Below are 21,533 nucleotides of genomic sequence, written 5' to 3'. Positions count from 1 at the left end.
TAATTTGTAGCATCACAAAATAAAGCAAGGGGAATAGGTTGCCTATAGCTTTACATTCACTTTTAGAGCTATCATTTGATCATCCTCTTTTTAAATATTTTACTAAACTATTCTAAATGACAAAGACTGCAGTTGGTGTTCCTATTTAGGAATACACACACACAAAAATACCTTTGACATTGGGAACTCAGATGTGTTACTCAGCAAAATGGCAATTATCCCCTGTTTTGCACTTACATGTGAAGAACTTGGTGATACAATAGCAAAACTGCAAAGTCAATTATACTTAAAGTAGACATCTCAATAAAGCGTAAACCATCAGCTTCTTTTGCTCTTTCTGAACTGTTCTGTTACTCTTTTCTGTTTACAGTCAAATAAATCATGTGGTCATTAACCTGAAAGATAACTGATTGATACAAGTGTGTAAAAACACTTAGAAACTATAAAAAGAAAGTGTACAGGGCACTGGAATACACTCGTAAGCTCTTGTGTGTTTTGGGAAATATACTACTATGGTGTTCATTTACAGGGCCTGTCCATCACCAGTCAAACTTGGAAAGAGTAGTATGCTGAAACTCAAAGCAAAATTTAAGTTGGAGTCACACTAACAGCTTCTAAGCAGAACTACAGCAATAAAAACCAATTGGAGTCCATTTATGCTCAATCAGAGTTTCAGACTGAAGTGGGTATTGGTTTTTCATTTATTTTAATTACACAAGAAGCATTTTTAGAATTTCAACGTCCAAGTAATGAACTCCACTCTTCAACTAGACCTGTGTCCTGAATGTCTCATCAGCAAATTAAAATGTTTGTCTAGATAAAACAACTTCGTAATGAGTTCTCTTATTTCTTCTCATTTCTTTTTGTATTTTCTGCAATGTAACCCCTTGCAATGATATTAGTTCTAGTGTGGGAAAATATTATAATTGAGATCTGGTAAGTTATTTGCAGACTTCAAGTTTTTCTTTACACTGTGCTGACATTTAGTACAGCCCTGGTGAGGAAAACAATACAGCCATTCATAGCCCTAGACGTAGATTTCAATCGACTTAGACGGGCACAATGAAACTTGGTCATTCACTGGTTACCCATATTGTGTTCTCAAATTTTCTCTCAGCAAAAGTATAATGACTCAGTATTGTATGGTTGCATAGACAAGGGCTAGGAACAAGAGACACTAGTTTTGTCTGACGGTGTGAGAAAGTCGTGAAGGGATCTTTTCTTCCAGATGGTGTTAAATTCAGCTGCCTTTTTAACATTGGCCTTGCACAGCAATCTGCTGCTCTCCTTTCACAAAGCCTTCCTTGGTTCCCACTAGTTAACATGCATACTCACGCAACGTGCAACTTCACTCCAACTGGTTTACAATGCAGTGGTATGCTAAATAAACTTGATCCGGTTTCTGCCAATGTTAAAACTAGCTTTCAAAGAACTACTTAACTGATAGTTACACTGCTTTTGACTTCAATGTGCGTGCCTACAGAATATTTCAAATTTCAAAGAAATATCACCTTATGATAAGGTCACTGTAGAGATTATCTTGGACACCATTAGACTCATGCTTAGATATGGTACCTCCTTCAACACACACAAATAAAACAAAATGTTAGAAGTTTGATGTGTAATAGAAAGAAAGAAAATCTGGGACATGTTGCAGCAGGAGCAGTGGGACAGCAAAAAGTAAAATGAAAATAACATTGAAATGTATTTTTATTGATCGATAAGTTATGTAACATTAGTATGGTACAAAGCAAGTTGGATATGACAATGGCAAACACATAATTTTAATACTGTTTATTTTCCTTAGATGTTATAGTTAACATATTTACATAAACGACCCAAGATGTAGGCAAAAACTTCAGTAATGTGACTCCATTGAGAGCTTTGAGTAAACAATAGGTTTCCCCAGCAAACATCTTATTGCCTTAATTGAACCTCCTTGAGAAAGAAAAGCACACACTTTGTAATGTAAATGTTAATTGTAGTAGACAATGGTTCTAGGTAAATAGCACCCCTGGACATGAAGCAAATGAAAGGCATACAGGCACTTAACAATGAAAGCTTGTTTGCACAAACAGTGCTTCCAAGGTAAATAAGCAAGGGTCTTCTCGACTGCCTCTACAGCAGTCAAACTTTGGCACGCGTACAGCGGCCAAACTGAGAAGTTGTGTTATTAAAGTCTCTTGGCTTTTCTAAATGAAACTACCAGTGGCTTTACAGGTTTCTCTGGTCTCAATCTTATAAGAAGTTGAAGCTATATAGAAAAATGTACTGTCCCTGAAGAAAACTTATGCATTTGGGAATGTCAGTAATTTAGGCCATATGAAAGAAAAGAAGCAATTTTGGAATTTTTTTTCATTGCAATGCTTGTATTTATGTGCAAATGCCTATACAAATGTTTGCCTGATAAAATGTAACAGGATACAAGGAACTTCCAAAAAGGACTACAGTGGTTTCTTCAAAGCCTCAAAGTTTATTCTGGGACTAGTTACTTTTAGATGAAGAGGGAAGAGGAAGAGGAGGAAGAAAAGGAAGAGGAGGAGGAAAAGAAAAAAAAAAAAGCTCATCTCGCTAGGACTATTCTAAAACAAAACAAGTTCTTTAAGATATTGTGATTGTAATCAACTTTCTACAGACTGATGTCTTTTTAACTTTATTTCCAGAATGTAGATTAGCATAAGTAGGCCAAGTTCCTGTGTGTCACACAAGGAAGTAAACAACCCGATGAAGTAAGTCATAAGAGTGAATGCTATGAGACATGACTTTAAAATATAACACAGCCAAAACAAAAGCCAAAGGTGGTCACAAGGCCCTAACCACATACTGAGGACTTCTCTGAGAAGGGCATGCAGTTCTGGGGCGCTCTTGGCATCCTTTCCACTTGCTTTCCTTAAGTGGTGAAAATTTCAACCAAAGGAGAAATCCAAATTTAATCATGGCCAGATTAAACAGAGGTTTAAAAATGAACAGAGTCAGTACATAGCAGCTACCAACCAGTTGGTGTTGCCATTTGGGAGGCTGCAGATGGCTGTGGGTGGGAAATGCCTTTACTTTCTTAAGCGATGGAGATGAGTATGGTGTGTGTGTGCTTGATGTTTTTTTCATACCCCTACCCCCCAACAGGGCTGTCTGTCATAGGCTGCCGGCCAGGCTTTACCACTTGCCCCCGAGCGTGGGAATCGGAGCGTCCTGCCGTTCACATCTCCTGCTTTCCGTTTAGCGGAATCAATTAGGCAAGACAGACCCTCAGATTCCCCACCCCCTTTCCATTTTTGTCAGGTCTATATACGTCCTAATTATTTCAGTTTGGGATGCCAGAGCTGTTTCCTGGATAGACCTGATCATCCTTAAACAAAAAGAGAGGAGGCGCACACGTGGGTTGTGGCGTAAATGTCACTTTCATTTCCAATGCTAGGCGCAGAGTAAGACAGAACATTTTTTTAACACTTTGACAAGAGGGGAGGCGATCTCGTCTCCATCATGTCTTTCTGCTTCAGTAGCTTCCTCAAGGAAACCCTCTTGGAACAGAGAAGCATCTGTCCTTGTATTTTGAATAGAAGAATAAAAATCAGCCTTTGCCCCCACCCCTTTTCCCTGCTAGCACTAAGTCTTCGGTAGATATAAATTATTAACCTTCCAGTATAAGCTTTACTGAAAGTCTCACTTCACAGAATTTGATGTACACACCCAAATACATAGAAAGTTTCCAGGCATAAGCTTCAAACTTGGGGGAGGGGCCTCAGATAGGAACAGCCCAAATCTACATAATTATGAAAGCATTTTTAAATGAGGTACCAGACATCACTATAACAGCTTTCTAAGAAAAAAATAAAAACCCTCATATGTAAACGTTTGCTTCAAAATGAACAATATAGAAAATACATGCATTGTCACTCGTAAAAAACACTACACAATTCTCCTCTCCAGTTGTACAACCCCCTCAAAGCCTGGCCCCTTTAGATTTCAATATGTGTGTCACTTAATTTCCTTGCATCCCACTTTCAATCATAAGATTAAAAAAAGTTAGATTCAATAAGCATTCCTGACCTTTCTGGTTTTTACTGTCTCTTGGTTGCAGTCTTTCTTTCCGGAACGTTCCTCGGTGACCTTGAAGGAGTTTTTACTTTCGGTTATCTAGCTTTATGAAGACCAATACACTCATACAGCTAGATAACCAAAGATAACAACTCGCTTCCCTCACAAGGTTGTCTTCCTCTGGCTGGACTCCAGATCCCATCCTCTTTGGCTTTAGGGAAGCGTAGTCCTCCGGGATACTTGCCGCGTTTAAGCTTCTCCTTTCATGTAAACATGACCTGGTTTCTGTCTGAGTGTGTGCGGCTAGAACATCCAAATGAGATCTGTTGCATTCAGAGTTTATTCCAAACTTTTTTCCCTTCCAGCAAGTAATCTCCAGCATCGTTAGCCAACAATTCATCTATTAGTATCAGAAATTAAGACCAGCGACTAAGGTGCAGCAAGCTGTTGGGGGTGAGCAGCAGCGTCCTTCTCTTCACAGGCCTCTATTTGCATTGTAAATTGCTTCATTCTCACGAAAGATTCTTTAGCCTTCCTCTACCGAGATGTATAAAGCCATCGGCAGTTTCCAACGCTGGTTAAAGAGGAAGAAGGGGGAAATCCCATTCTATAGAAGTGACAGCTGATTCAAAGATCTGCTCCGGATCATTGGGTTAGGCATCATGATCTTTTTTTACCAAGTGCAGGCAGCTTGATTGCACATATCTTGTATGTGAATGTTTTAGGGGAGATCCTCGATTTCTTGGGACTTCTAGGCGGGCAGAACATGCCCTCTTGCTGGCGTACTGCTGCCCCGCTCTGAAAGAAGGAGAAAAGGGCCATCATTGGAGGGGCTTTCACCGCCAAATTGTGGACCAGCCCGGCAAGGTCAAAGGTTTGAGACTGCGGGAGACCAAGGTAATGATGATGTCATGAGAAATCTCAAGTACATGGTTATTGATATGCATCAGTGGTCACCCAACTGCCCCACGCCTGCTGCCAGGAGTAGCACAGGCGACGGCGGCGGCGACGGCGGCAGCGGTGGCGGCGACGGCAGCAGCAGCTTTGCAACAGTCCCTATATTCTCAATCAACATTTCATCCACTAGCACTACGGACTGCTCCTTGAAAGCAACCCGCGGCCTTTTACCTCCTTGGCGCTAGTGTAGATCTCTCTAATATCCAAAGACTGGAGAAAATCTCTCTCTAAGGATAGATAAAAGCATTTCAGGTCTGGGGAACTTCTTTGCCTGCATTTCTCTTCTGGCAGATTGCATAGGCAGGCAGATGGAAGGCACTTTACTATTGCTTAAAGCAGGGCCTCGCTTTCTGGGGCTGGGAATCAGCTCTGTTATTATGCAGTGAGTCGGTGGTTACAATGACAATTTGCTTTGGTGTTATGTTTTTAATGGCTTTACAGCTCAGTCATGTTTTGTATCTGTGTACCCTGGCGATAGGGTAGCATATTTGTTCTGTAAGTTCAAACTGCACGATCTAAGCAGTGGAGCTTCCTTTTTAAAAATGCTTTGAATATATATTGTGTGTGGGTTTGCATGCTGCACAGGTAAACATTGCAGCAATAGTTTCAATGTTGTACACAACTCTGCTGTAGCAAAAATGCTGAGCCTTTGTCTACTGTTTTAACATAAATTTCACACTGGACAATAATGCACTAGACTTGCTTATAAAATTAAAATAAAAGTCTTGTCTCCTGAACATGCAGATCCAACACCACCTGGATGGGGAGGGAGGGAAGCTACCACACCTCCCTGGCCCCACCCACTCATATCCTTCTATCGAGAAGCAGAAGGTCATTTCATTAATTAATTAGCTTCATTCATTGTCTTAGGAGTTTTTAAAGTGTGACTTTAAAATCACTTCAAAGAGTCCTTTTATTTCTCATCCTTTATAATAGATAATCTGTCTAGCACATCTAACATCTAATATCTAACATTCAAATCCCTCTCAACAAAATATTCATGGTAATCTACATAAGAAGCATTTTCTCTGTGGGTAAACATTATGGATTATTGTTCAAATTACTAATTATTTTTAGTAATGCTGCTTTTCTTTAAATTACATGCTAAAGGAGAATTAGTAATTCTAAATGTGCATTGCACACATCACCAGTGCCTCACAATGCTCTCAATTCCATAATGTGTCTATTTTCCCCAGTGGCTAAAACACTTTTGGATTTTTTTTTTTTTGGAATATACATTTTTCTCAGTAATTCACTAATTTATTCATTTAACACATAAATAAGAACCTGGTTATTTAATCACATACAGAGCCCTAAAATCTAAACTCTGTAAAGAAGAGACTGACAAGTTTTTTTGTTTGTTTGTTTGGTTTGTGTTTTAAGGCTAGGAAACATCTCCAATGAAGAGTTTAAACATAATATCACACCAATTAAGATATGGCTTACAGCTTAGTAACAGAGATGCCAATTTGTCCTTATATTAATTTGTTTACTTTTATGGTAAGCATTCTGTAACTGGCTATTGAGAAAAGACTAAGATGTGGAAAGAGTCCGTCTATATTTCTCTTCAAATTATGAACGAGAAGTCAGAAATAAAATACACATGGACACTACAATCCAATCCTAAAAGCATGTTCATAGAGTTCTTGTTCATTCCTAAACCATATGGTCACAGCATAAACAACTCAGTGAAGCGCATGCCACTTCTGACATCATGTAAAAATCCTAATGAGCTTTGCAGCTTCGAAGATTAAAGAGCACCGTGGCCTTGCTTTCCAAGAACTAGCAGCAGAGTAATTAATGATTTGGCTTGTATTACATAAAATAAGCATGTGATCAGATATAGTCAACTGTGTAAGCCAAAGCCCAAGAAATCAAAAATGGTCTTATAAAATCTCTTTTCTTCACATGTATCTAGGTGTGCTAGCTATATATATATATATATATATATATATATATATATATATATGTGTATATGTGTGTGTGTGTGTGTGTGTTGGGAGGGTGCTATTTATTCACATATTTTCTGAGTTTTAAAATTATTATGACTCTATTCCCACACTTAACAATAAAATGCGTTTTTAGAAACAATATCTACAATGAGTTAACACACTGCATATCTGAAGGCCTCTCCCACTAGAATCTGTAGAAGATGCTGTAATAAATACTACATTCTTAGGGCAACACTAGTCATACCAACTTACTACAAGGCCAGTCTCCACGCTTGGTATTCATCATGGGAACTCCAATGAGTGAAATGAACCAAGATCAGGATTATGGGTAGCAATGTAGTCAATTAGCAATGTAGTCAATTAAATATTTTACTTCTCTATCAACCTCGCAGGCACACAGAGGAAATTAAATATACTAAGATTTAACATCGAATGTCCCCTTATTTATAAAATTGCCAAGGTTATAAAATGGTTTATTGTATGTATTATTATATACACCCCACAATACGTTACAATGACATATCTTCAAAGACTCCTATCGATGTCACCTGTGAAGAGCAGCTCTTAGCAACTACACTTTAAACTTAAATTTTTTGCTTTTAAAAGATTATCTAACTGAGCTACAGAATATCTACTTGAATATCAGCATAGTGAAGGATATACTGAATTCAAGCAGCCTGTCTGCTTATTCTCCAATAAATTCTCACTAGTATCTAGTAGATTAGAGTGTGGTTGTTGTGCTTGCTTCCAGATAGTTTATAGGTCTCCAAATTGCTGAAACATGACTTGAAACATCCTAGTTTATTTGGGAATAAAACAATCTCTCCTGATTTAAAGTAAAAAGTTATGGTTTTCCTCATATTTGGGCCAGAAATATGCTATTTAATTAATTCATATGCACTTGGTTTATGACCAATATTTGGAACATCTTTGAATCCTATACACATGAATGCAGAATGCATAAAGAACTGGCCCAACATCAACTCATTTTAAATATTTCATTTATAAGAATTACAAATGTGCAAATTGTAGTCTACAGTCAATATTACTATTGTCTTATTTTTTAAGCCATTTTATTTTCATCAGTGTCCATGGTCCAAGTGATGAATTGAACTGGCTTTCATTATAATAAAAGTATCGTACCCTTTCTTCTAAATAGGAGCTCCTTTCTTATAGGCTATTGCAGGCTTTATTTATGTTATGCTCTATGCATATACATATATGTGTGTATTACATACATACAAAGGCTCCTACCGGAGAAATAACTATACACACAGAAACTTAGATGTTTCTGGAATTCTATCTGTTGCAAAAGAAGATGTGTGAGAGACTATAGACCTGTTTTCCAGTAAACAATATTCTATTTTCTTTTTGTACATCAGTCAGATTTTATCAAATAAAAAATTTAAATTACCTTTGTTTGATTGAATAGTCTGTTCATTTTATGCTTCTTTGAAGTGTCATCTGAAAAACAGACAATAAAACAAATGATCACAGTATATATATGTGTGTGTGTATATATATCATTATATAGGGATATGACTTAATTTAAAGGGTCACTATTACTGTGATTTTTTTTTAATGCCAATAGATTGTATAAAACACCAGTACTGTGTATCTTGGGCCTTAGCACCTACAGGGTTAAATATGCTAATTTGCATTTAAATGGAGACATGCATGATAATGGGAATGCAAAATATGCAGGATCTAGAGGGGTTTGGGAAATTAATTTTTCTTTCTCCTTTTATTTTTAGCTTGGAAAGAAGAGAGACTTAAGAAACATTAGGGATTTGAACCTTGTAACCTCCCATACAAAAGAGAAGAGAGAGCCCCACCATGCAAGGATTTTAAGTCTGGAACAAAGTCTTGTTTTCTAAATGTTTAAGAGACTGAATTTCTTGGCCTTTCAAACAATGAGAATCCCAGGATAAATGTCTAATCCATTAGAAAGATGCAAATAGTTTACTGTAAGGCTACAGCACAGTGAGATGTGCATTCATATCTATGGCTCCTGATTGGCTCTTTCCTTCAGTAAATCAATGAATAATGTAAAACCTGATTGCTGTAAAGTGGTGAATTTTTAAACCCTTCCCCCACACCCCACGATACAATATTAGGACATCTTACATACTCCCGAAAATAGGTTGCATGTTTTAAAAATGATTTTCTGATGCTTACTATTATTTTGGACTGGAGGAGTGGAGCTGTTGTTTTGCAAAATGAAAGTATTGCACCGGTTCAATTATGCTGACTACAGTGGCTTGTTCCTAACAGCGCTCTCGTAACTGGTGCCAAGGTGGAGATGAAGGGTGGTGGGCAGGTGTGGGCGCCAGGAGAGAGAGAAAACGATCTGACTCCATAGTTGTGGACCCAAGACAGCCACAGCTTTAACCCCCACCCCCACCCCACGGCCGTGGCCGTGACATGACAGGGCCTGGGGTCTAACTTCTGATCAATTCCACTGAATTGCCCTGACCCCTCCAGACAGTATTCTATTCAAGCACCGCCTGCACATTTGCAAGAGAAAAACGCGGCAGATCCTAATGGGGGGGTGGAGGGGGGAAGCTAGGTACTCTTTGCTCAGGATTTTCTGCAGGTAGTTCCTAACCACCGAAAGAGATCTTGCCTTCAGTTGGTTGACTCTTAAGCAAGAGAACTCGCTTCGCTCCGATTCCAGAGGCATCTGAAATTGAATAGCTCCAAGTCCCAATAACTAACCACGAAGGTCGCATCTCGGTTAAAGCTAAACTTGGAGTAACCCCATAAAGCAGTCTCTCACCTCCAAAATCCAAAAAGCGGAAGAAAAAGGGTGTGGGGGGAGGAGAATCTACCAGATGCAGTGAACTATTTTACGTAAGTTTTCCACCGTGACTTCAGTGCCAGGTAACTGAAACTTTGGGGCTATTCAAAAATAGCACATTCAAAATGAGAATACAGAATTCAAAAACGCAAAACCCAATTTCACTTAGCACGGCATCTAAGAGAAGAAAGTCTCCCTACCAATACTATAAACTTGCGTCCTTTTTCTTTTCCCTGTGCGAATTTTCCTGGCACCTTTCTAAGATTAGGGGGTCTGCCCAAAGGATAATTAACAGTCCTGGCTCGGACAACTCATGAGTTCAACAGGTTTGGCATCGGAGACATACAATCAATTAGCTGAAGCAAAGCCCCGGACTGGCCCTCGGAGCGGCCCTCGCCAGGCCCTTGTGTGGGTGCGGGACAAACCACGAGCGTTGCGGGCCTGGCGTAACCCGGGGAGCATGCAGCCTTCATGCCGCCAAGATACTCACTTGATCTGTCTGCGCCAGGCAGTGTTGTCCCCAAATCCAGCCGGACGGAAATCGAGGAGCCAGGCAGAAGACAAGATCCAGTCACAGCAGAACGTGGCCACACAGCATACAAACAGGCTCCTTTAGGCGTCTCCAAAAAAGAAGGGGAAAAAAATGTTTTGTTTTGTTTTTTTCGAGACCAGTCTTCTCTTAGTACATTTAAAACTGCCGCTCAATTCCACATGATGGGCGATTCTTCCTTGATTGCGTCTAAAATAGTTTATGCCGCTCTTCTCTTCTGAGGGAGAGAAAAGGGCGCTAAAGACCAAGGAGGGGGGAAAAAGCCAACTTTCCCCCCCACTCCAAACACTTGCTCCCTGAGCCTCGGAGTGCAGAGTGAAGTGGTGTGTGAGGCTCGGCAAGTTTTTGGGGGGGCTGTCCAAGGTCTAGTCCAGCCCCCTCTGCCGAGGAGGACGTGCTCTGAAACTCAACCAATTTCCCCACTGCTTTTGTTAGTGATGAACTGAAGCCCTATTGTTCATCCATTGCCACGGTCTTTTTCAGTCCCCACACTACGCTCTGCGTTGCCAGAGATAATGAATTTGCACCCAAACCTCTCATAGTCCCCTCCTGACAGACGGAACAAATTAGAAATGGCTCGTCTGAAGAAGGGCAATGGCTACATTTTTTTCAATTGTAGGATGCAAAGAACACATTTCTCTGGAAACTTATTTTTGCCTTTCCTACCTTTTATTTTCTTCTTCTTCTTCTTTTTCCCTCTTACACCAGCTTTTCTGCTCTAGGTTTCTTAAAAATATATATATATTTTTTTTTTAAAAAAGAATTCCCTGCCTTGTTTGTCCAGAGCTCCATTTTATTAACTTGTGGGCTTGCCTGCCTGCCTGCCTTCCTTCTTTCCTTCCTTCCTTCCTTCCTTCCTTCCTTCCTTCCTTCCTTCCTTCCTTCCTTCCTTCCTTCCTTCCTTCCTTCCTTCCTTTAGGGCTTCTCTTTGCAATATTATTTACAAACTTAGAGAATGACCTTTTGACTTGCAGACTTTTTTTTTTTTTTAAAAGAATGGTCCTTTGGTTCAAGTCCCCTCCCCCTTCTGATTGTTAATGTGTTTCGCTAAAGACAAGGAATACATTATAAGGATTTTTTTTCTCTAAACTCCAGTTTTATTCAAAAGGTTCCAGGCACGCATGATAAAGGTTGAGCAGGAAGAAAAAGCTCGTGTGTGTGTGTGTGTGTGTGTGTGTGTGTGTGTGTGTGTGTGTGTGCCAAAAAGGCTAAGATGTGGGAGGAGGGGCCGAAGTGTGTAGAGGAAGGTGGGGCCTTTCAGGGAAGGTGGGTATCCTGCAACACCAGCAGGAGGCTGTCAGGGGTGCGGGCGCGGAGGGGGAGGGGGCGACGGTGCAGGAATCTGTCCCGAGGAGGGCTGGCTGCTCCCTCGGGCCTGTTTGTGCGCCCGGAGCTGGAGGAGCCTGGGGCTGTAGTTGTTGCCTGCGCGCGTGTGCGACCCAGGCGGAGGAGGGGGTGGCGCTCTGTAAAAATTCGACGACCCCCAGTATGTAAATGAGGCCCAGGGAGGAGAAGGGAGGCCGCCCTGAGAGCGGCGGGCGCGCGGCCCCGCCGCCGGGCCCCGGCTTTCCCGCCAAGTGCAGCCGGAGGACAGCCAGCCAAGCCTGTCCTTGGCGGGAGGGTCCCCGCCCGCCGCGCGCGCCCCCGGCCTCCGCGCACACGCACGGCGCCCGGGCGCGCGCACGGGCACCCGCACACACTCCCCTCCTAGGCGTCCGGCCCCGTCGCCGCCTGCAGGTCAGGAAAACAAAGCTGCGACTGCGAGGTGGGAGCAGCCGCGGCCGCCTGGGGACGCGGGCACGGCGGCCTCCAGCGCCCCTTCTTAGGCAGCGGGCGGTTTCGTGCTCCTAATGCCGAGGCGGCCGAGGACCAAACCCTCGCGGCTGGGAGCCAGGGAGAAGGGCAGGCGGGGGCGGCTCGGCTCTGGGAGGTGCCAGCGGCCCCCGCCCGGTGCGCGGGCACAGGAGAGCGGGCGCGCTGGGAGCGGGGAGCGGGCAGCCAGGAGGCCTCCCCGCCGAGTCTCCCAGTGCCGCTCCCCGCACGCCCAGGCGGCTGAGCCCTTAGAAGAAAACACCAGGCCCCTAAGGCAAGCCGTAGTCCAGGGGATGGCTCCCACCTCAAGCCCCCTTCCTCAGACAATGCGATCGGAAGGGCCTAGCCGTTCGAGGGAAGCCTTTTCAGGTTTATCTCTTCAAAGGGGGACCCTCGAGCCTCAGCCCGGCTGTCTCGGCTGGAGAAGTCCCCAGACTTGGCCTTGTAAAGACTGGCCGCAGTCTCAAGTCGCCTCCCTCTGTGCTGACCAATCTAAGCACCCTCCAACACACACACACACACACACACACACACACACGTCACTCCCACTACAGTAAAATTTTGCGCCCCTGGCACTGCTGTTAATGAAGCTGATACGCATAATTTGTTCATAGGTAAACAGGTACCAAAAAGAGAAGCCCTCGCCATTTGGTTGGGCAATTTACCTGTCGCTACTGGGAACTTGTGTAGCACATCGTGTTACAGGAATGCTTTGCTGGTGTCTGTTTTCTCCCTCTCCTCTTCTTGTGGAGACAAGAAAAAAAAAAAAAAAAAAAGAATAATGTCCTATTGTCAATCTTTTTACTGACAAGCGACCCAAGCGTTGTTCTGAAACGCTTGGGATTCGTTGATTTTGTTATCTGTTGTTTTTCGGTTTGTTGTTTTAGGTGTGTGTTTGTTTCTTTTCTTTTCTATTTTCTTTCTTTCTCCCCAACCCTCCCCGGGAGAGAAAAAAGAATCTGTATTTGGTGGGACTGGAGGAGCAGAACCAGAGTCTGCGAATGTGGTGGGAAGGCTGGCACCTGCCACGGGGCAGCGGCTTGTCCTCCCCTGGGGCTGCTAGGGGAGCCCTTGGCAGCTCCGGCTGGGGCTCGGCCACCGAAAATACAGCCACACATGCTTTCGGGCTCCACCGGCTGCCGCTCCGTGTTTTCCCCCATCCCGGCTTCACGTTCAAGGTTTAGCTGCGAGGTCACGTCCATTGACGTCAGCTCCCTGTCTCCCTCTACGTCCGGCTACATTTACATACATCAAGGAAATTAGGGCATTAAAAAAATATGCAAATCCTGCACGAAGAGAAGCCGGTGCATTCCTGGAGCGATCGCCTTTTATTGAAGCTTTTAATTAAAGGGGCCAGTTGGCTAGCCCCTGAAACAACCGCCAAAATTCCCCAAAAGAGAAAAATAAACGCTGTAGCCTTCGGAAACGGTTGTTTCGGCTCCTGTTCTGTGGGCGGCTGAGGACCGCGGGCTGCCCTGCTCCGAGAACAGGTTAGAAGAGGCAGCTCCAGCCCATGCATAATCAGGGCTCCGCGGCGCCTCCATTCTTTCCTCCTCCTCCTCCTCCTCCTCCTCCTCCACCACCACCACCAATACCATCACCTTTCCTGCTCCTCCTGCTCCAACTCCCCTTGGGTGCAGCGTGTATTATTTTTAATACTGATGCATATGTAAATATATTTGCATTTTTAAAAATTCCTTGAAATTTTCTGGTTCTACAGTTTTGTTGATTCCCCTCCCCCTCCTTTTTTTCTCCCTGTTTTATTATGTCTATCTGTCTCTGTTGTCCGTTCTGACTTTTTCTTTTCTGTCTTCTTTTTGGCTAATGTTTGCTATTTCTAGCTAGATTATCCACACAGTTGCCTACCTTCTATTTACTTAAGATTACAAATATGCATTTGTGTTATGTATCCAACGCCAACTGGGGAAACATCCTAGTTTGACCATAAAAGAAACACACTCCTTTTTGTCTTTCTTTACATACCCCTCCATTGACTATAATGTCTACTGTTTTGAGGCTCAAAGTTTGATTGTCTGATTAACTTCATATAAGTATAAACACAGGTTGGAGCCAATTTATTTGAGAAAGTATGTGTGAGTGAAGGGATTCCAAAAATTACTAAAGAATTGTGCTCATTAACCGAGGGAATGCGGTATTCAGTAGCTATTGCTTTCTAACATTTATTGCCAAAAAAAAAAATCATCTATTTTAAAATGTGTAGAGACAGCAATGGAGAGCTGTCTGCAAGGAGGACATTTTCAACCATGCTGTATGTTGTATCATGTCTGCAGCACTCAAAATGTACTGAGTTTTATTTTGTCTCTATATAGATGGAAGCACATTATCTTGACTGCAAAGCATCCTTAATTCCAGACTTTGAAGTGAAACCACACAGACAAAACAGCTAACTATATTAAAGCAGGCTATGTGCCTTAAAAGATACAGGCCTTGAGCTGGATTTCAAGCAATAGTAATCGTGTTTATAGGATATAATTTTTCCTTCTTGGCAATATAGCTATTCAGCACAAGGACTATTGAATATATGTATATTTAAATTACATATTAACATTCCCTAAAGCTATCTTGTAAAAAAGACAATCCATAACTGCATAACCACAAAGAACAGAAAATGTGCACACATGCAGCTTTTTCGATGAAACAAGTCCGAGTCCATGCACAGGTAATTAGTTTTCTTATGAATGACTTACCTGCACGGATACTCGAGGCAAGACTCAGCCCTCCCCAACGGCTTTTGTGTATAAATATTCACATATATTTCCTCCCATCTCAAACCTACAGCTGTATGCCATCTCTCCTTTTGGACTCTCTAGCATCCATTTTCAGCACCCTTAATTCTTATGGCATTTTCCAGCCTTACCTCTGGCTATAGTTTTTCCAAGCTTACACGAAAGTGCTCATATGATATGTCACCCAATAAAAAGTGGTCAGATGGCTATGCGTAAAACATTAAAAAATGGAAACACATCCACCCTTCAGGTTCACCCTTACCTTGCCATATATAGCAAGATTACGTTTCTTGAGGTGAAATTTCAGCACATTTTGTGAATAATTGCAGAATTCCTCAACTGGTTACAGAATTCCGGTTGGGGTAGGGGAAACCTGGCCGAATGGATTAATTCAGCAGGCTGAATGTCTGAGTTTGGCTGCAATTCAATTGTGCGTGGCTGTTTATTCTTGCCTGGGTTCTGGCACGTACCTGCCCGCTTTTATGCAGGATCAGGACAAACACACTGGCCACACTGCAGGGCATAGAATGTCGGTGCATGTATTTAGATGGAAGTAGCAAAGAATGTGGAACGTATTGCTGTATGAGCATGCATGTTTGTACAAATGCATGTGCATACGCGCTGTGTGACAAGGGACAGAGAGAGGTACACCTCTTATCTCTGATCTCTCTGTAATCTTTTCTGTTTCTAATCTCCCTCATTGGAGTCACCATCGCTGTGGTGTGCACACTGTGGCTTACCCCGAGGGCCTGTGGCTTGTTGGTTTCCTGGCTCGACGAGTGCTGCGGTGGAGGGTGGGGAGCGCCGCTGCCGCCGCTGCCGCGGGTCCGGGTGCTCTGTCCCAGCACAGCAGCAGAGCGCGCGGTGTCAGAGCCCCCCTCCCTCCCGCCTTCAACCCCATCCTCCCCTCCCCTCCGCTCTGTGCCTCCCTCCACCCACCCCCATCCCCCGCCCCGCATTACCATATGGAGGCCGAGTCCCTGCGAATCACAGCAGCAGCGGGCGGTATTTGAATAAGCCCCGCAAACCTAGGCGGACCCCAACTCCTCCACCAGCAACGGTCTCTGCACCTAGGGCCACCTCGCTGGTCTATAACCTGGCAGCTACGGACACCTCCCTAAAGTCCCTAATGCGCGCAGGGAAGAGGGCCAGATTAAGGTGCTGGGCCTCCCCCTTTCTATTTTCGTATTAACTTGACTGATAGAATCAGACAATAAATTATACAAGAAAGGAGCGGGAGAGAGAAAACGGCGAGAAACAGAAGAAGCGAGGGAAAGTGGGAGAGGCGCTATAGAGGAAGGAAGGAAGACAGAAGCAAGAGAGCAGAAAATGAAAGAGTTGGGTGAAACGGAAATAGGATGAGACTGGTAAAATATAAAAATATATGAATCTGAGCATCTCAAGCTAAAAATGCCATCTCCTTGAACTTCACAACCTCCAATTAGAAACGTGTCCGTCCTACCCCCAACCCCAGAGAAGAATCTGCTGCCTCGATAAGAAATGATTTTTTAGAATTGTGTAAAAGGCATAAGACTTTAAAGAAAGGAGCAGATTTTATGAAAGGGCAAATGCAAAGGGCATTTAATGAAGATATTTACGAACTCTTGCTAAATTTCAGCCTCTGAGTGACTACGCAGCCTTTTGCGCTGCGGGTCCTGAAATGGTAAGGCCTCAGTCTTGACACCAGAACAAAATTATTCAAACATACTTGGGACTAAGTGGATTTTTTCCCCTGTCTGCTAGTTTTGTATTTGTAGGGTTTTCCTCTCTACAAATGTTTAAGTTTTACACAAAATCACAACAGTATGTCTTTTTTTTTAGTCACATAGCAACCTCTTGATTGAAGGCATTATCTTAGAGGCAAGTTAAATGGGCAGCTACTTCTATTTCCACACTACCTCTTGTGATTGCTAAAGACTGAATTTAGGGTGGCTCCTGCCCTCTTCCCTTGCCACCTTTTAACAGAGAAGTGAATTCCCTATGCAAAGAAATCCAGATCTCAATAAAATCCCCAGACATCTACAGGATGTAACCATTGTAAATGTGTGTCATGGAATCTTCAAGCCAACCACCCCCCCCCCCAGACACAAAAAGAACGCCTCTGATTAATAATCGCTTACGCGGCATACTGAGCCAAAGGCAGGGGGCCGCAGGACACCAGAGAAAGGAACAGAATTTTCAATACCTAGAATTTCAGTACAGATTCCAAAGATGAGCTAACCCTATCTAGTGAAGATTAATACTTAGTAAATAATGCTTTGGGGTGGACAGCGGGACGTCTAGTGTAGTTCAAGTTTTCCTTTTGGAGCCAGAGCAAAGGGAGGACAACGCAATCACCCGACATTCTGCATACAGCCCTGTCGGTAAGACCGTAGGTAACTCAAAGTCCAGGCCTTGCACGTTCTCTCTCTCTCTCTCTCTCTCTCTCTCTCTCTCTCTCTCTCTCTCTCTCTCTCTCTCTCCCTCCCTCTCTCTCTTTCTCCCTCCCTCCCTCTCTCCCCATTCCCTCCCTCGTTCTCTTCCTCCGTCTTTCCTTGTGTCTTTTGAGATATATTAAAACTCTTTTTGTGAGCGGTTCCCGCGAAGCTAGATTTTGAACCTTTTGTTTATTTTTATTTTCAAAGTCGAAGTATAGCCGTGTGTGAATTCCTTAATTTAGGGTTGTTTTCGGGGTGCTCCAGATAGCCCCGACGCCACCCTAGGCTTGGGGAGAGAAAGGAAGGAGCAAGTGAAGCGGGCTACCCGCTTATTCCATCAGTGCGGCCTTTGGGCCCCACCAAAATTCCTCTCTCCTTTCTCTCTCCATAGGCCCACCAGTGTTGCTGTGGTCGCAGCCAGGAGGACTTAGGTCAGGGGTTCTAGAAACAAAATAAGGGAGTTGCCATATCCCCAGAGCTCAAAGGAGTCTAGGAAATCACCCGGGCCAGAAAACTGAGTGGTGCTAGGGGCCAACGTCGGGCTCCAGAGTCCTGCAAGCAGGGAAACAGCGACACCTACTGGCCCTTGAGCACCTTCGCTTGGGTCGTCGGGGCGGCCCTGGCCTGGGAGAACCTGCATTCTCTGGACTTGGGTGGCTTCAAGATCTTTATGTTCAAGACACTCGGGACTTCTATAGCCATTATTGAACAAAGAAAGAAAACGCTATAGTTTCAAGATGGTCCTAGGGGAGCCGCAGAAGGGACCTGATAACACAGGCAATGCACACAACCTCTATTCGAAGATCCTTTCTTCTGGAACCCTGGGGACCTGCAAACACTGTTGACCACAGCCAAAGTGAGACCCAAGCGAAATCCTAATTTACTTGAGTCTATATTACAGTCCTCTTCAGCACCGCACCTATCTCAGCGCCAAACGAAGACTGCATCTTTACAAATGTCCGGCACCATAGGCCTGTCAGTTGCTTAAGTCCTTTGGGATGCCATTTGCACCTTTATTGTACTGACTTCATCCAGAAATTGACAGCTTTTCTTTTCTTTAATTCCTCATGTTGGGACAAACTTAGAGAGAGGGTGCTGTTTTTAACTAACACACACACACACACACACACACACACACACACACACACACACACACACCACAAAGCATCTATAGCAAAGTAGATATGTTAAAGAATATGCACTTTATATAACATATATCTGAGTGCAATGTGTGTATTCTAGACTTTGTCTTATGAGTTTTTCCCATAAACCAAATGGTCATTTTCTGAGTAGATGTGGTGCAGGTGGGCTGGGCACTGAGTGGGGGAGGGAGGGGACCCAGCAGCCCCTCCCACTCTCTATGTTTCCTTTTCATGGGCCAGGTTCTGAGCAGGCAGGGGCCTCTGAAACCTTACTGTGGTTCAGATAACTAACTTGTTCAAATGCTAGGGCAGATGACTTCCTCGTAGAACACTGGAGCATTTGAAGCCTTTGAGGTTTCAATTTAAAATGTCACTTATTAACAAATCCTAGTTTTTAAAACAATAAATGCACCTGTTAATCTAAGGTCAAGATTTTCTATCGAATACCCTTAGCTGTAGAATACTGAGTGGAACAACGGTCTAAAATATCTCACACATGTGAGGAAGAAGCTTTGGTATAGCCACATTATTGTCTTCATTTTGAATAATTGCAAAGGTTTGCTAATTACATTTTTCTTTAAATAAAACAGGAAGCTCTTAGTTTCCCTAAAAACAGATGATTAAAATATAGTTTTCTATGTTTTTTTTATTAAAAAAATATCTCCCAATTGTTCATGAAGTCTCAGCTCAATTTTATAAATGCAGTTTTTGTTCTAATTTTCTTGAAAGTGGATAGGAGTATGTTCCGTAACATATGCACTCAAACCTTGAGATAGACACTTAGCAATCTGTGTGGTGTGTGAGTAAACTCACATTGCTAATACTGAATAAGACAGAGCTCTATTCTTATGACATTCCTTCTCAATGAGCCTTATATCTTGCTGAGTACTAAGGTTTCTTCTTGAAAAATGAAGCCTTCATAGGAGAGAGAAGGAGAGGAAAAAGACTGCAGAACAATTAGACTATACTGGGCAGACACACACCAGGCAACCAAACCCAGTTCACAGGGGTTTTTAGGTCTTGCAAGCACCTTGGAAAATGGCAGTGTTTCTTTTCCTTTCTCTGTGTGGGACTTTAGAATGTATTTTATTTGTCACCCCAAAATCATAGCTAGAATGGATTCTGGTTTCACTGTCTTTGGTATAACTCTAAACATTATTGAGCCCTGATGTGAAAAATACAGAAAAGTGGAACGTGTGCTTTAAAATGGTGGAATTTTTTGGCGTTTGCATGCAAACCAGTGCCAACAAGTCAACATATTATACCCTGGGCAAAGGAAAGTTGCTTGATTTAGAACAGAAAATTAGGTCAGCATAATAATTCATGTCATTAAAAAACATGAAAATGTTTGCTATAAAAACATAGATGTGAGTGGTAATTGTGATTAGTGTGAAGGCTGGAGACAGAATCCTGGTGTGTTTTGGTCTCCTTTGATATAACTCTCTCTTTAGTACAGAATTAAACAAATGAAAACAGACTGAACTACTAGATTGGGACTGGGCTCTTTGTCACATGCCCATGGTCTACTGTCTCCAGAGAAGATGCAGTTATTCCATTCCCTGCTTGTTGAGTAACATGAAGAAACGGATGCAAGGGTGGCAGTATTGATCAGAAAACATTACTCTGTGAGAAGAAGACTGGTACATTTGAAGTCTGCTTAAATCCATAGTTGGTTGTCTAGGGAGGGAGCCTTTATGTGTATAAGTTGGCAGTCTGAGGGAATGAAGCTCTGGGGAAGAGCTTCCTAAGTCAGCTCCATGGAGAGGTGCTCCCAGAACACCTGTGTGCATCTACGTGGAGGTGTGTGTTTGTGTGTGTGTGTGTGTGTAAAACATTTGATCGAAAATACATTCATAAATTCTGCCTTGTTATCTATTGGAACCAGGTATCAAGTCACTAACTGCCCAGGACACAACATCCTTGGTTTTGATGGCTTCTTTCATTTCTCTGGCTCTTTACTGTACTTCTCTTCAGTAGGGTGAGGCTGAATTTTCTCCTCCTCCCTTCTTGATTCTGGCAAACAAAACCATTCTACCACTTGAGCCATCTGCCGCAGGTGTAATGGATGGCAGGGGGCCCGACCTAACTACACCTCAGTCTCTTCCAGGTCCTCCCTGCTTGGCACCAAACAAATGAGTCCTGTTCTGCCGCTAGGGTGCCGAGGTGAATGGTGGGTGCTGGCTCCAGCCTTTGGCAACACTCAGTGCTTAGAAACTAGAACCAGCTGACAACACACGCAACAGACAGGACCCCCCCACCCACCCCCAATCTGCACACAAATGGAAGATGCATACATAACACTTAAAAGCCTTTTTGATTCCCTCTTAATTCTTGGTAACTTCTCGCTGTCTTACTCATTACATATAGACGTCCCCTTCCCGCCCCCACCGAGTGTGTTTGCGTGTAGGGGGCACGCATGAATGTGCGTGTGTATTTAAAAAACGCTTATTGGTAGGTCAGCAGCAGCTGATCAGTCATGGTGATCCAATAATCTTTTTGACTACATACGAATTTTCGTTAAAGTCATTCTTTATAAAAGGAAAATAACAATATCTTGTACAATCTAGGGATTCTAGGTTAGGCGATAGTAGAACCAAAGAACACCCACCTTGACAAACTTTCCCTTTTAAAGATCTGAGAGAAGAATACTTTCTCACTTCCTGATACCAAAGCGTCACTTGAACGAGGGTACGTAAGGAGCGGAGGTGCAGGTCGGCTTAGGGAGTGGGGCTCTAGAAGTCACAGCCGTCTCGGATAACCTTAGCAGGTTGGGAAGCAGCCCTAGGCGGGAGCCTGAGCTAGGAGCTAGCTACAAGGCGCACTGGCACCCATTTGTTCTGGGACCCTTATGCTGTAGCCCTTCCCCGACCTTCACTCCATCCCAGTTTTAACCGCTGTTTGATTACCACCGGACTCTCAGATTTGGGCGGGGTCTGGACCCTTCCAAGTGAGAGCTCTTCGGGGCCCCCAGAGTACTCACCTTTGGCGAGGCCTTGGCAAATCACGTCCCAGAAGCATCAAGTTTCCACTCCCAGACGCACCAGAGTCCCTCCTGTCTTCCATTCACCGCAGGCCTCTCTCTCTCTCTCTCTCTCTCTCTCTCTCTCTCCCTCTCCCTCTC

The 21,533-nt window shown here is 43.3% G+C and overlaps 1 long non-coding RNA gene across 3 annotated transcripts in view; it reads right to left on the bottom strand.

The window, feature by feature from the left end:
* Positions 1–1,681: 1,681 nt before the first annotated feature.
* The window catches only part of LOC110308581, a 26,129-nt gene continuing 6,277 nt past the window's right edge, over positions 1,682–21,533 (bottom strand). Inside the window, exons 1-5 of one of the 3 annotated variants that reach the window (XR_003834681.1) lie at positions 21,393–21,503; positions 12,772–12,849; positions 10,235–10,364; positions 8,359–8,408; positions 1,682–4,833 (exon numbers count right to left, since the gene is read on the bottom strand). This is a non-coding gene — a long non-coding RNA (uncharacterized LOC110308581). Of the gene's footprint in view, positions 4,834–8,358; positions 8,409–10,234; positions 10,365–12,771; positions 12,850–21,392; positions 21,504–21,533 lie in introns of those variants that run through there. The other 2 variants (XR_003834680.1, XR_003834682.1) reach the window with 2 other exon arrangements.

This window comes from Mus caroli, chromosome 13, assembly GCF_900094665.2.
Source record: "Mus caroli chromosome 13, CAROLI_EIJ_v1.1, whole genome shotgun sequence".
NCBI lineage: Eukaryota > Metazoa > Chordata > Mammalia > Rodentia > Muridae > Mus > Mus caroli.
Note: the sequence above shows the minus strand (reverse complement) of the source record. Positions and strands in the feature narration are given on the sequence as shown.